Raw genomic sequence first — 14,217 nt, forward strand, 5'->3', positions numbered from 1 at the left:
GTTGCAGATGGTAAGTTATGGTGGTGGTTTCAAGATATGAAATTCGGGAAGCAATTCAAGAAGGATCAGAATTGCTCTGATACCATGTTGAACGATAGAATCTGTGAATGATTTAGTTGTTGTATTCTTCTCCGGAAAGGAGGTTATATATAGATATATTTATAACACAAAATCAGGAGAGAAAAAGGAATGTTGCAGATGGTAAGTTATGGTGGTGGGTTCAAGATATGAAATTCGGGAAGCAATTCAAGAAGGATCAGAATTGCTCTGATACCATATTGAACGATAGAATCTGTGAATGATTCAGTTGTTGTATTCTTCTCCGGAAAAGAGGTTATATATAGATATATTTACAACACAAAATCAGGAGAGAAAAAGGAAACAATCTTATTCTAAGGAAACAAGATAAGTCTGTACAGGATCAGATCTGTTAGTTGTGCAAATCCCTATATGTAACATCCTCAAACCCATAGCTAGAGTAGTGCCACCATTAGGTATGGTTAGGCTAATTCACTACCAGAGCAAGTGGCATTAGGGGAGGTGTTAGCTTACCCCGAGCTACTTAGGGGAGGTGCTAGCATAACTCTAAGCTGCTAATAACTGAATCATAGAAAACTCAAATAAAGAAATGAACATATCCAGAAATAAAGTAGACAGTGTGATTAGCGAGTCGGAAACGAGTCACTTTCGGGAGGTGCTTAGAGTTTTCTGACGTGCTTGCTTGAGATGCTTGTTTAAATCTGTCATGCTTACTTAAGTAAAAAGGACTTCTAAAGGCTAAAAGCATAATTTAGTAGGTCAATCTATGAATATTGAAAGTTTGAAAACTAAATTGAAACATGGTAAAGAGTTTAGTAGGTTAAAGTGTGAATATGGAAAGTTTAAAGACAAAATTCAGTTTAGTCCTTCATGTTTTCCACCTCTTCACTTAAACCCTCCATGTGTCACCTATCTATGCATGGAAGAAATGACAAAGCAAAATAAAAAAAAGGGGTTGTCTTCTTCTTTCCTTCATGTTGTCGTAGATCACTCCATTTTCAAGGAAAAAACATTGCTTTTCTTTCTCCCACCAAAGCCAAGCCAAACTTTTACCTAATCAACTTCTTTCTTTAACCAAAATTCACCCTAAGATCAATAACTAAAGAAAGAGTCATATATTGAAAGAATTAAAGAAGAAAAGTTTAGGGTTCCATATACACCAATCTTGAAAATCAAAGGTGAGCTTATAAATGTGTAGGAAATAGTATCTTCTCATTTCTTCATGCATGAATTTGAATTATAAAACTTTAATTGTAAATTTATTCAATTCTTCTCTAAGAAATAAATTGACCTAGGTGAAGAAACATCAAAGGGAAAGGAGATAGCTAGAGAATAGAAGAGAAAAAGAAAGAGAAATTCAAGAAAGGTTTGGTGTTTGTATGATTTTTTGTTTTCCTTTGATTTTCTCATGGATATGTGAAGTTAGGGATTGATTTTACTTACTAGAAATGTTGCTTTGATTGTATAAATATGTTATATGAAAGTTAAAATGGTGTTTGAAAGGCTTAAAATAAAGAAACCTAATATGAGAGTTAAAAGTACAAACCTGGCAGGATAGATTTTAACAGGGCAGTATGTGTTAGTAACTTCATAACTTATTGTATAATTACTAAAATTAGACCTAAAATATACCAAATGAAAGCTGAGACAAAGAACTAAAACTTTCATGAATTGACCAAATTCTGAATCTATAGGTAAGATAATATAAATTACAAGTGAACCTAAACTGGATACAGTGATACTGCATCCGGAACATAGTATATTGATTATACCATAACTAATTATGTACTAAGTGAAATTTGTTAAGACCAGTACCAATGAATCTTAAGAAGTATACCTAAAATTTTGTAGAAGACACTTAAGCTTGAATTTATATGAAAATGCATGAATCTGTATGAAAATGCATGAATCTGATATATTTTGTGTGTAATACCCGGCTAGACTCCGGTATCGGAATTTCTACCGTCCGGTGGAATCTCGGGTGTCGGAGACCTCTAGAAGGGTAAAACTATGTTTTCATAAAATTTTTTAATGTGTTTTATGTTTTAAGCATGAAAGAAAATGAGTTTTTTTGCATAAAAATAACCTTGGAGGAAAACTCAAATTCGGCCGCCGAACCTCAAGTTCGGCCGCCGAGCATGCATGCGTTTCGGGTGTGCCTTAGGCCCCCGAAAGCATAAGTGAGGGAAACTAGGTTCGGCTGCCGAACCTTATGTTCGGTCGTCGAACATGGCAAGCATGCGAAGGCACTTTCGGCTCCCGAACGTGGCCTGGCCAGCCACCTATAAAGGGGGTCCCTTAGCCGAAAACGGGCGAGCTTTTCTCCCCATTTTCGGCCAAGGTGAGCTCTCCGCCATCCCTCACCGGTTTTGAGTTCCTTCCTTCAAATCTTTCTCGATTTTCATTAGTTTTACCCTTATTTTGAAGATTTTGAGCATTTGAGCAAGTTTTGGAGCTTGGAGGTTCAAGGAACTCTCTCTCTCCCATTTTCCGAGCTAGGGTCGTTCACCTCTCGATCTTCAAGAGGTAAGGGCCGATCTTGAGCTTATGGCATGTTTTAAGTAAGTTTTAAGTAGATCTATGGGGTAGAATGCATGTTTAGCTTATGGTTAGGTTTATGGGTTTATGTTATGTTTTTGGACAATGTGGATGTTTGATGTGTTGTAGATGGGGTTTAAGATAGTTTGATGCCCCTAGGAACTTGTATGCTTGAATATGTATGTTGTAGATTAAGAAAAATGCAGGTTTGGATGGTTTTGGGAGGCAAATGTGCTTGAGGAGCCAAGTTTCTGCCCTTTGGCAGAAACCAGGTTCGGCAGCCGAAGGACTTTCGGCCGCCGAACCTACCTGGGAGGCCAGCCTTTCGGCTGTCGAAGCCTGCCCCCGAAAAGAGACTTTTGTCTCTGGAGGGCACTTTCGGCCGCCGAACCTGTCTGGCTTTCGGCTCTAGAGGGACTTTCGTCCGCCGAACCGGCCGCCGAAAGTGCCCTGTTCAGCCTTCCTTTGCATGTTTTTGCATGGATGTTTTGAGGTGTTCTAGAGGGTTTTGGGGGGATGTTTTTAGAGTTATGTTCTAGTTGTTTGGTCCCTCATTTGAGTCCACCTGTGTAGGTTCGGACCCGAGGAACCGAGGACCCCAGCAGTGAGTCTGCTGCTTCAGTCAGTGTCAGAGCTAGCCAGAGGTGAGTAGAATAAACTCTTATCTTTTAATAAATGAAAATTTTAGCATGAATCATGCATCATAAATGTCATGTGATATCCTAGGTTGCTTGCATTAGAATTCACGAATATGTTGCATTGCATATTTTGATGTTGATGTGGATGGATGTTGGATGACCCATTGGTCCTCGGTATGATGAGACATGATATGATATGGAAGTCCAGGTGTGGCCTGCACTACGCCCCTGGCACTATGTAAGTGAAAGTCCGGGTGTGTCCTGCACTACGCCCCCGGCACAGTTGGACATGTATGTTATGATATATGTAAGAGAAAGACCAAGTGTGGCCTGCACTACGCCCCTGGCACAGTTGGACTATGTAGAGGACCCTTGGTGACAAGTCCATCCTTGACGTGATATGGTTGTGATGTGATGCATTACATGATAGCATGTGTTTTAATTGTTTTATTATTCTGCACACTGGGCTCTTGTAGCTCACCCCTTTCCCCTTATCCCCCAGGTTTGCAGGTACAGGGTAGACCAGGAGGCCAACAGGAGTAAAGTCTGTTTTTATGTAATAGTTAGAAGTTGTGGACATGATGAAATTGTAATGTAATGTTTTATGTAGTCATGATATGTAAAATGATATTGAGGATTAGAGGTTGTACTTGACCCTATGTGTATGGTATCCCTTTAATGCATGATCACTATTATTATTGATGAGATGAGTAATCAAGCTTAATGTATGTTATTGGTACCCCATTGGAGCATGTGATGCGGGTTCCAGTGTGGGGTTTATGGTTATGTTAGTGTGCATGCACAGGTTAAGCTTGATTTATTAAAGAAAAGTTTACATGTTTATGTCAGGCTTGCTACGGGTCCCAGTGGCCTTAAGTCGATTTGGATCCTAGCGCCGGTAGCGGTCCGATTTTCGGGTCGTTATAGAGTGGTATCAGAGCCCTAGGTTCATATGGTCGGACCTAGAGTGCCGGGCTCATAGATGTTATAGAAGGTCAAGCACAATAGGAAAGGTCATGTCCACTAGGATAGGATGTGGAGTCATGTCTTGTATGATGATGTGAAATGCCATGATTACATACATGTGCATTAATGCTATGATATGAATGATATGTATGTGATGCGGGTTCATGTGTTGACACATGAACCATTTGATGCTAATGTTTATGTGATTTGTGCTGTTTTTCAGAAAACAGGATGAGAGGAACTCGTCGATCTGCACGATTGACTGGAGTGCCACCTGAGGATGAGGGCATGAGCGCCCGTCCTCCTACATTGCCTAGGGCAATGTCTAGTAGGGCTAGCAGAGAAAGAGCAGTAAGAGACCCTAGAAGGTCTCTGGATCTGGGTAGAAGCAGATCAGTGAGGGGAACAGTTCAGGGAGGAATGTCAGAGGACATGGGGGATGATATGGATGTAGAGCAGAGGAGAGATGGCAGTCTGGGAGTTAGCATGTCAGAAGAGGGAATGGGAGAGTCCCAAGGAGGCACTCAGGCCTCGGGGTTTGTTCAGCCACCCCACTACCCACACTTCTCACAAAATCCCAGGTATTTGATGGGAGGTACATCGGATTACCCTAGCTTTACCCCTTATCCCACACACATGCCATACCCTCCCTACTACCCACCATACCCACAGCATCCAATGTATCCACCCCCACCCTACTATCCAAATCCAACTAACCCTACCTCAGAAAATGTTGCACCTCCTCCACCATCAGCAGAACCCACAGTTCCAGCAACCCATATACCTAAGCCTAGCTCATCTGGTGGGAGCAAGGTCAAGATGACCGACTACATGAAGCTGGGTGCTCCCCAGTTTGAAAATGGTGATGACCCGTTTGTGTACCTTGAAAGGGTCAAAACAATTACAGATGAGATAGGAGCTGATGATAGCAGAGCCATTCAGATGGCTGGGTTCACACTCAAATGCAAAAAGGCCCGTGAGTGGTTTAAGAATTATGTGAACCCGAGGGTAGACAGCATGTCTTGGGAAGTGTTTGCAAACGATTTTGCAGGATGGGCTTTTCCTGACAGTTCAAGAGAATTGAAGATGATCGAGTTTGAACAACTAAGGCAGACAGAGGAAATGAGTGTAGCCGAGTACACCGACAGATTCTTGGAGCTGTTGCCGTTTGCGGGGCAAACTCTTGACACAGACCAGAAGAAGTCAAGGAGGTATATCATGAAACTTCACTCCAGGTATTCCTCCTTGATTCAGTCCACAGATAGGGAGAGCTTCCATGCCATAGTGGATATGGCTAGGAGGATGGAGGCTAGTGCTATCATCGAGGGGAAAGTCAAGCAGTCAGTGGCACAGCCTTCTGGTTCTAAGACCCCAGGCTCTTCTTCTCTGAGTGCAGCAGCTTCAGGTAGTAAAAAGTGGGATAGAGGCTCTAGGAAGTCTAAGAAGAACAAGTTCTGGAACAATGTTAAGTCCAGTCTGGGATTTGGAGGCGGCTCAAGCTCTGGTGCGGATAATGCAGTTTGTGCAAGGTGTGGTAAGCCACACAAGGGAGTATGTCGGTTTGGGATGACAGCCTGTTTCAAATGCGGTCAGGAGGGACATATGGCTCGAGAGTGTCCAAGAGCAGTTCCGATGGCTCAGTCCCAGCAGACAGCTTCAGGTAGTGTAGCGCAGCCAGCAGCTCCAGCCACGACTCAGGCCAGTGGCAGAGGTAGAGGGAGAGGGTCAGCCTCTTCTTCAGCGGGTTTCAGAGGTGAAGGTCCATCAGCTCCAGCACGGATCTTCACAATGACACAGCAGGAGGCAGATGCATCTAACACCGTGGTGGCAGGTAACTTAGTCATTGGTTGTTCAGATGTGTATACCTTGATGGACCCTGGTGCATCTCATTCTTTTATCGCACCGAGAGCCGTAGAGAGGTTGGGTTTGATGATCTCTGGGTTAGAGTGTCCTCTCTGGGTCAGTGGACCCAAGTGTGATCCATCAGTGGCAGAGTCAGTCTGCCAGTGTAGTCCTGTGTTTGTTGAGGGAAGATGCTTGTCCTCCGACCTTGTGGTTCTAGACTTGACAGATTTTGACGTCATTCTAGGGATGGACTGGTTATCTACCCATGGTGCTACCTTGGACTGCAGGGACAAGGTAGTCAGGTTCAGAGGTCAAGATGGGTCAAAAGTTGTCTTCAGGGGAGACAGGAGGGGTACACCTAGAGGTCTGATATCAGCTCTTCAGGCTCGTAGGTTGCTTAGGAGGGGATGTCAGGGGTATTTGGCTCATGTGAGAGAGCTTAGCAGTCATGTTAGAGAGCCCACCTCGGTGCCAGTGGTCAGAGAGTTCTTAGATGTCTTTCCAGACGAGCTGCCAGATTTACCACCTGCTAGGGAGATAGAGTTCGAGATAGAATTGATGTCTGGAACCCGACCGATCTCTATCCCTCCCTACAGGATGGCACCAGCAGAATTGAAAGAGTTGAAGGAGCAGTTACAGGAGCTGGTAGACAAGGGCTTCATCCGACCGAGTACCTCACCCTGGGGTGCTCCAGTTTTGTTTGTGAGGAAGAAGGATGGATCCCTCAGACTTTGTATCGACTACAGGCAGTTGAACAAAGTCACTACCAAGAATAGGTACCCTTTGCCAAGGATCGATGATCTATTCGACCAGCTAGCAGGAGCGGGTTGTTTCTCCAAAATAGATCTGAGGTCCGGGTATCATCAGCTGAGGATCAGAGAGGAAGATGTGCCAAAGACAGCTTTCAGGACCAGATATGGGCATTTTGAGTTCCTTGTGATGCCGTTCGGGTTAACCAATGCCCCTGCAGCATTCATGGATCTCATGAACAGAGTGTTTAGCCAGTACCTGGATCACTTCGTTATTGTCTTCATAGATGATATCTTGGTGTATTCGAGGAATGCAGAGGAGCACGTCCATCATCTGAGGTTGGTTCTACAGACCTTGAGGGAGCATGGCTTGTATGCCAAGTTCTCCAAGTGTGAGTTCTGGCTGAGGAGCATTTCATTCTTGGGGCATGTTGTGTCAGAAAATGGAATAGAGGTGGACCCCAAGAAGATAGAAGCTGTGGCTAACTAGCCTAGACCCACTTCAGTGACAGAGATCAGAAGTTTCTTGGGTTTGGCAGGTTACTACAGGAGGTTCGTTCAGGACTTCTCAAAAATTGCAGCTCCTCTGACCAGGTTAACTAGGAAGAATCAGAAGTTTGTGTGGACCGACCAGTGCGAAGAGAGTTTTGAAGAGCTTAAGAAGAGATTAACGTCAGCACCAGTGTTAGCTTTGCCAGCTAGTAGTGAGGACTTCACAGTATTCTGTGATGCATCCCGAGTGGGTTTGGGTTGTGTGGTAATGCAAAATGAAAGGGTGATTACTTATGCTTCTAGGTGATAGAGCATAATTTAGTCCATTTTATATTAATATTATTATTAAATATTTACATGATTTCTGCTTAATTTATTGCTTTTAATATTATTTTGCAGAAAATGGTGTAAAAGAGCAATTTGGAGAAAATTCCCCTAAAACTGCCTTATTGGAGCAAAGAATGAGGAAAAGATTTTGAAGCTTAAATATTCAAGTTTCTGGACCCACTTACGGATCAATTCCCGCACATGCACAGTGGACGCGATCCGCACAAGGCCACTGCGCTTCACCAATTCGCGCATTCCAGCACATGGGCCCGCCACAGCAACATTCTCAGCACATGGCCACATTCCCGCACATACAGCATGGGTCCAAGTTCCCCACGCCAGCTTCATCAATTCATCCGCTGCTCACAACACTCACACAACGGGCCCACATACGCACATACGCAACACTTCAATTCACGCGCAACGGACCTGCACTTCACCTCTTTCTCCATGTGAATGAAGCCCACACGCGCAGATGGACCAATTCACTTCATCAAAACCGCACATTGACCAAAGCTCCTCATCACTTCACATGCGCGTGGGCCCAGCGCTCATCTCCCCGTGGACCGCACATGGCCAGCACTCACGGGCCAAGCTCTCCTCCCATGGGTCGCGCTTCACGCCTTCGCTCCGCTCCAGTGCATGGGCCAAACTCAAGCAACACGCGGCCCGCACATCCACCAGCCCGCTCCTGCACCTCACCGCACCTGATCCACTCACGCACCATGCGGTCAGAAAAGTTTCCCAAACAGCATTGCTCCTCTGCTCTATTTAAAGAGCCCACCAGTGACACAATGGAGAACACAATTTCAAATTCCTTCCTCTCGGCGATTTCCGCAGCCCAGCACAAGCTCATCTGCGGTTTTTATTTTCTTTTCCTTTATTTATTTTCTGTTTTTAATTTAGCCAATGAGTGGCTAATTTCTTCATCTAGTTGAATATTGGTTGAAATTTTAGTTGGTTAATGGATTGTGAGACTTGATCAAATATTATTTAATTTTTGGGAATTCAATATTTATGCAATTTCATATTTAATCTTCATATTATTTTGTAATTGAAATCTACGTTGATTTTTTTATTACAAAATAATTATTTGTTAGTTTGAATAATTTAAATCTGTAATTGCTCGGGTTATTCTTACATGAGGACACTTGGGATAGAACCCAAGGAAATTGCATGATCTAGCGTTATCTCCATACGTTTGGATAGCTAGGATTGGGTCTCTCTCTTTCTTAATGCAATTGACAATTGTTTTGATGCCTAAGACCCAAGGACGTTCCTTGGCAATTTGTTAATTAGTAATTAATTAGAGGACGTTCCCTAATTAATTTATTCCTAAGGAGAGATAATGGTGGTGAGAAGCGTCTTCCATCTCCATAACTAATCTATTGGGTCAACCCAAAAGAGCAAAGTGTATGTGATCAACCCCAACAACTAAAGTGGATCCAATATTTCAACTAGAGCTTTCTCATTATTAATTACTTTTTACTTAATTATTTGCTTTCTATTATTATTCTCATTATTAGTTACTACAATCAATCTTAAAACCCCCCATTTTACTTTTACTGCAATTTAATTTTATTCAGCTTTCAGTTTATCTCATTTTCACTTTTTATCTCATTTTTTGTTTATCTCATTGTTTCAGTTAATTTTATTGGTCTTGTTGAGAAAAATAAATAAGTAATCAATTCTCTGTGGATTCGATCCTTTCACCACTATCTGCAGTTGTAAAATTGTTGATAACCAGAGAGGTTATTTTTGACCGGCTTCGACAACCGCTCTGTCACTAGGCAGCTAAAGAAGCATGAGTTGAATTACCCCACACATCACCTGGAAATGGCAGCAGTAATCTTTGCACTCAAGATGTGGAGGCACTACCTCTATGGGGTTAAATGTGAGATCTTCACGGATCATAAAAGCCTATAGTACATCCTGAGTCAAAGAGATTTGAATTTGAGACAGAGAAGATGGGTAGAACTACTGAGTGATTATGATTGCAAGATTCAGTATCATCCGGGTAAGGCGAATGTTGTGGCAGACGCCGTAAGCCGGAAATCACTAGGCAGTTTATCCCATATCACGGCGGAGAGGAGACCAGTGGTGAAAGAGTTTTACAAACTCTTTGATGAAGGTCTACAGTTGGAGTTGTCTGGTACAGGTGCTTTAGTTGCCCAGATGAGAGTGGCACCCGTGTTTATGGAGCAGGTGGCTCAGAAACAGCATGAGGACCCAGAGTTAGTGAAGATTGCCAGGACTATTCAGTCAGGCAAAGACAGCGAATTCAGATTCGACAATAAGGGGATCCTCCGCTATGGGAGTCGATTGTGTGTACCAGATGACGTAGGGCTAAAAGGAGACATTATGAGAGAGGCTCATAATGCAAGATACAGCGTTCACCCCGGAGCCACCAAAATGTACCAAGATTTGAAGAAAGTTTATTGGTGGCCAGCTATGAAGAGAGAAGTGGCACAGTTTGTGTCAGCCTGCGAAGTGTGTCAGAGGGTGAAGCTGGAACATCAGAAGCCGGCTGGAATGCTTAACCCGCTACCTATTCCAGAGTGGAAATGGGAAAATATAGCTATGGACTTCGTAGTGGGGTTACCGGCGACGTCCAACATATTGGACTCCATATGGGTGATTGTGGACAGACTCACCAAATCTGCTCACTTCATCCCTGTCAGGAGTGGCTATTCTGTGGACAAGTTGGCGCAAGTGTATGTCGATGAGATCGTCAGGCTGCATGGGGTTCCTGTTTCAATAGTGTCCGATAGAGGACCCCAGTTCACCTCCAGATTTTGGCGGAGTCTGCAGAACGCCATGGGTATCAGGTTGGATTTTAGCACTGCTTTCCATCCTCAGACGGACGGACAATCAGAAAGGATCATCCAGACAATAGAGGATATGCTCAGAATGTGTGTGCTGGACTTTGGCGGTTCTTGGAGGCAGCATCTACCCTTGGTGGAGTTTGCCTACAATAACAGCCATCATGCTAGTATCGGGATGGCTCCATATGAAGCTTTGTATGGGAGGAAGTGCAGATCACCTGTTTACTGGGAAGAGGTTGGAGAAAAGGCCTTGGCAGGGCCTGAGCTAGTAGAGATCACCAGCAGGGTGGTACCCATAATCCGAGAAAGGATCAAGACTGCTGCAAGCAGACAGAAGAGTTATGCAGATATCCGCAGAAGGCAAGTAGAGTTTCAGGAGGGGGATTTGGTATTGCTCAAGGTGTCTCCAATGAAAGGGGTGATTCGGTTCGGGAGGAAAGGTAAGCTAGCTCCGCGGTACATCGGACCCTTTGAAATCTTGCAAAAGATTGGGAATGTGTCGTACAAGCTGGATTTACCTGCTTCAATGGAAAGAATCCGTCCGGTTTTCCATGTTTCAATGTTGAGAAAGTTCGTGTCAGATCCGGGCAAGGTTCTTAGTGAGCCTGATGTGGAGATCCAAGAGGATCTCACCTATGTTGAGCAGCCGGTACGGATCCTAGACACTCAGATCAGAAAGCTAAGGAACAAGGAAATCCCGATGGTGAAAGTCCTTTGGAATCACCACAATATTGAGGAGTGTACCTGGGAGACACGGGAGTCCATGCTCCAGCAATATCCTCATCTTTTCTAAAGTAAGTTTTATGTGTTTTGTATGTATGTTATGTGTATGTTATGTTGTATGCTTTGCATGTGCTAGTTGAGGAACATTCAGGGACGAATGTTCTTAAGGGGGGGGAGAATGTAATACCCGGCTAGACTCCGGTATCAGAATTCCTACCGTCCGGTGGAATCTCGGGTGTCGGAGACCTCTAGAAGGGTAAAACTATGTTTTCATAAAATGTTTTAATGTGTTTTATGTTTTAAGCATGAAAGAAAATGAGATTTTTTGCAAGAAAACAACCTTGGAGGAAAACTCAGGTTCGGTCGCCGAACATGCATGCGTTTCGGGTGTGCCTTAGGCCCCCGAAAGCATAAGTGAGGGAAACCAGGTTCGGCCGCCGAACCTTATGTTCGGCCGCCGAACATGGCATGCATGCGGAGGCATTTTCGGCTCCCGAACGTGGCCTGGCCAGCCACCTATAAAGGGGTCCCTTAGCCGAAAACGGGCGAGCTTTTCTCCCCATTTTCAGCCAAGGTGAGCTCTCCGCCATCCCTCGCCGGTTTTGAGTTCCTTCCTTTAAATCTTTCTCGATTTTCATTAGTTTTACCCTTGTTTTGAAGATTTTGAGCATTTGAGCAAGTTTTGGAGCTTGGAGGTTCAAGGAACTCTCTCTCTCCCATTTTCCGAGCTAGGGTCGTTCACCTCTCGATCTTCAAGAGGTAAGGGTCGATCTTGAGCTTATGGCATGTTTTAAGTAAGTTTTAAGTAGATCTATGGGGTAGAATGCATGTTTAGCTTATGGTTAGGTTTATGGGTTTATGTTATGTTTTTGGACAATGTGGATGTTTGATGTGTTGTAGATGGGGTTTAAGATAGTTTGATGCCCCTAGGAACTTGTATGCTTGAATATGTATGTTGTAGATTAGGAAAAATGCAGGTTTGGATGGTTTTGGGAGGCAAATGTGCTTGAGGAGCCAAGTTTCTGCCCTTTGGCAGAAACCAGGTTCGGCAGCCGAAGGACTTTCGGCCGCCGAACTTGCCTGGGAGGCCAGCCTTTCGGCCGCCAAACCTGCCTGGGAGGCCAACCTTTCGGCTGCAGAAGCCTGCCCCCGAAAAGAGACTTTCGTCTCTGGAGGGCACTTTCGGCCGCCGAAGGTGCCGCCGAACCTGTCTGGCTTTCGGCTCTGGAGGGACTTTCGGCCGCCGAACCTGCCGCCGAAAGTGCCCTGTTCAGCCTTCCTTTGCATGTTTTTGCATGGATGTTTTGAGGTGTTCTAGAGGGTTTTTGGGGGATGTTTTTAGAGTTATGTTCTAGTTGTTTGGTCCCTCATTTGAGTCCACCTGTGTAGGTTCGGACCCGAGGAACCGAGGACCCCAGCAGTGAGTCTGCTGCTTCAGTCAGTGTCAGAGCTAGCCAGAGGTGAGTAGAATAAACTCTTATCTTTTAATAAATGAAAATTTTAGCATGAATCATGCATCATAAATGTCATGTGATATCCTAGGTTGCTTGCATTAGAATTCACGAATATGTTGCATTGCATATTTTGATGTTGATGTGGATGGATGTTGGATGACCCATTGGTCCTCGGTATGATGAGACATGATATGATATGGAAGTCCAGGTGTGGCCTGCACTACGCCCCCGGCACAGTTGGACATGTATGTTATGATATATATAAGAGAAAGACCAGGTGTGGCCTGCACTACGCCCTTGGTACAGTTGGACTATGTAGAGGACCCTTGGTGACAAGTCCATCCTTGACGTGATATGGTTGTGATGTGATGCATTACATGATAGCATGTGTTTTAATTGTTTTATTATTCTGCTCACTGGGCTCTTGTAGCTCACCCCTTTCCCCTTATCCCCCAGGTTTGCAGGTACAGGGTAGACCAGGAGGTCAGCAGGAGTAAAGTCTATTTTTATGTAATAGTTAGAAGTTGTGGACATGATGAAATTGTAATGTAATGTTTTATGTAGTCATGATATGTAAAATGATATTAAGGATTAGAGGTTGTACTTGACCCTATGTGTATGGTATCCCTTTAATGCATGATCACTATTATTATTGATGAGATGAGTAATCAAGCTTAATGTATGTTATTGGTACCCCATTGGAGCATGTGATGAGGGCTCCAATGTGGGGTTTATGGTTATGTTAGTGTGCATGCACAGGTTAAGCTTGATTTATGAAAGAAAAGTTTACATGTTTATGTATTTGTATGATTATGTATGGGATTACACAGGTTTACAGGTTGTATGTCAGGCTTGCTACGGGTCCCGGCGGCCTTAAGTCGATCTGGATCCTAGCGCCGGTAGCGGTCCGATTTTCGGGTCGTTACATTGTGATACTATAAACAAGTACCAATACTAGACTGAAAAGAAAAATTTATAACTTAAGGTAGGGTGATCAAATTTGCATGAATTATACCTTATTGGAAAGATAAGACATAAATGTACATTTGTTATGAGAAACTGAAGTGAAATTGTAAATCTAAACTGCTTGAAAAATTTATGCAATATATGGCAGAATGCAGTTTTCTCAAATTGGAATGCATGACATGTTTGCTTAATCGATAAGAATTACGCACATACTTGCTTATTGTACCTGGTTTTTTGCACATGCTTTCTTAATAATAACAGCTATTTGTGCATGATAATTTGAGTAAAACTTGTCATTCTTTACTTGTTAATGTTATAAAATGCAAGAAGTGAATTGACTTGACGCAATATTGGAATGCTAAGTCAATAAAGTTTTGCACTACTTGCCATGAGTTTCTCATCTTGTTAACCTTGGCATATGATATATGTACTTTGGAAATGAATTCAAATAGTTTCAAATGACATGCATTTATATTGATATATTGAATTAATGATACTTGGCTCTAGTAAACTTAATAGGAGTTGAGGTTAGTTTAAGGGTATGGCATGCCATATGAACATATAGAGTTCGCAGTACTGCTACTGATACATGATCTATATTTGAGGTTACATATCAGGTACCTCATATGCACGGCCACAAATCCCTGCTATCACA

This window comes from Manihot esculenta, chromosome 13 (assembly GCF_001659605.2).
Source record: "Manihot esculenta cultivar AM560-2 chromosome 13, M.esculenta_v8, whole genome shotgun sequence".
NCBI lineage: Eukaryota > Viridiplantae > Streptophyta > Magnoliopsida > Malpighiales > Euphorbiaceae > Manihot > Manihot esculenta.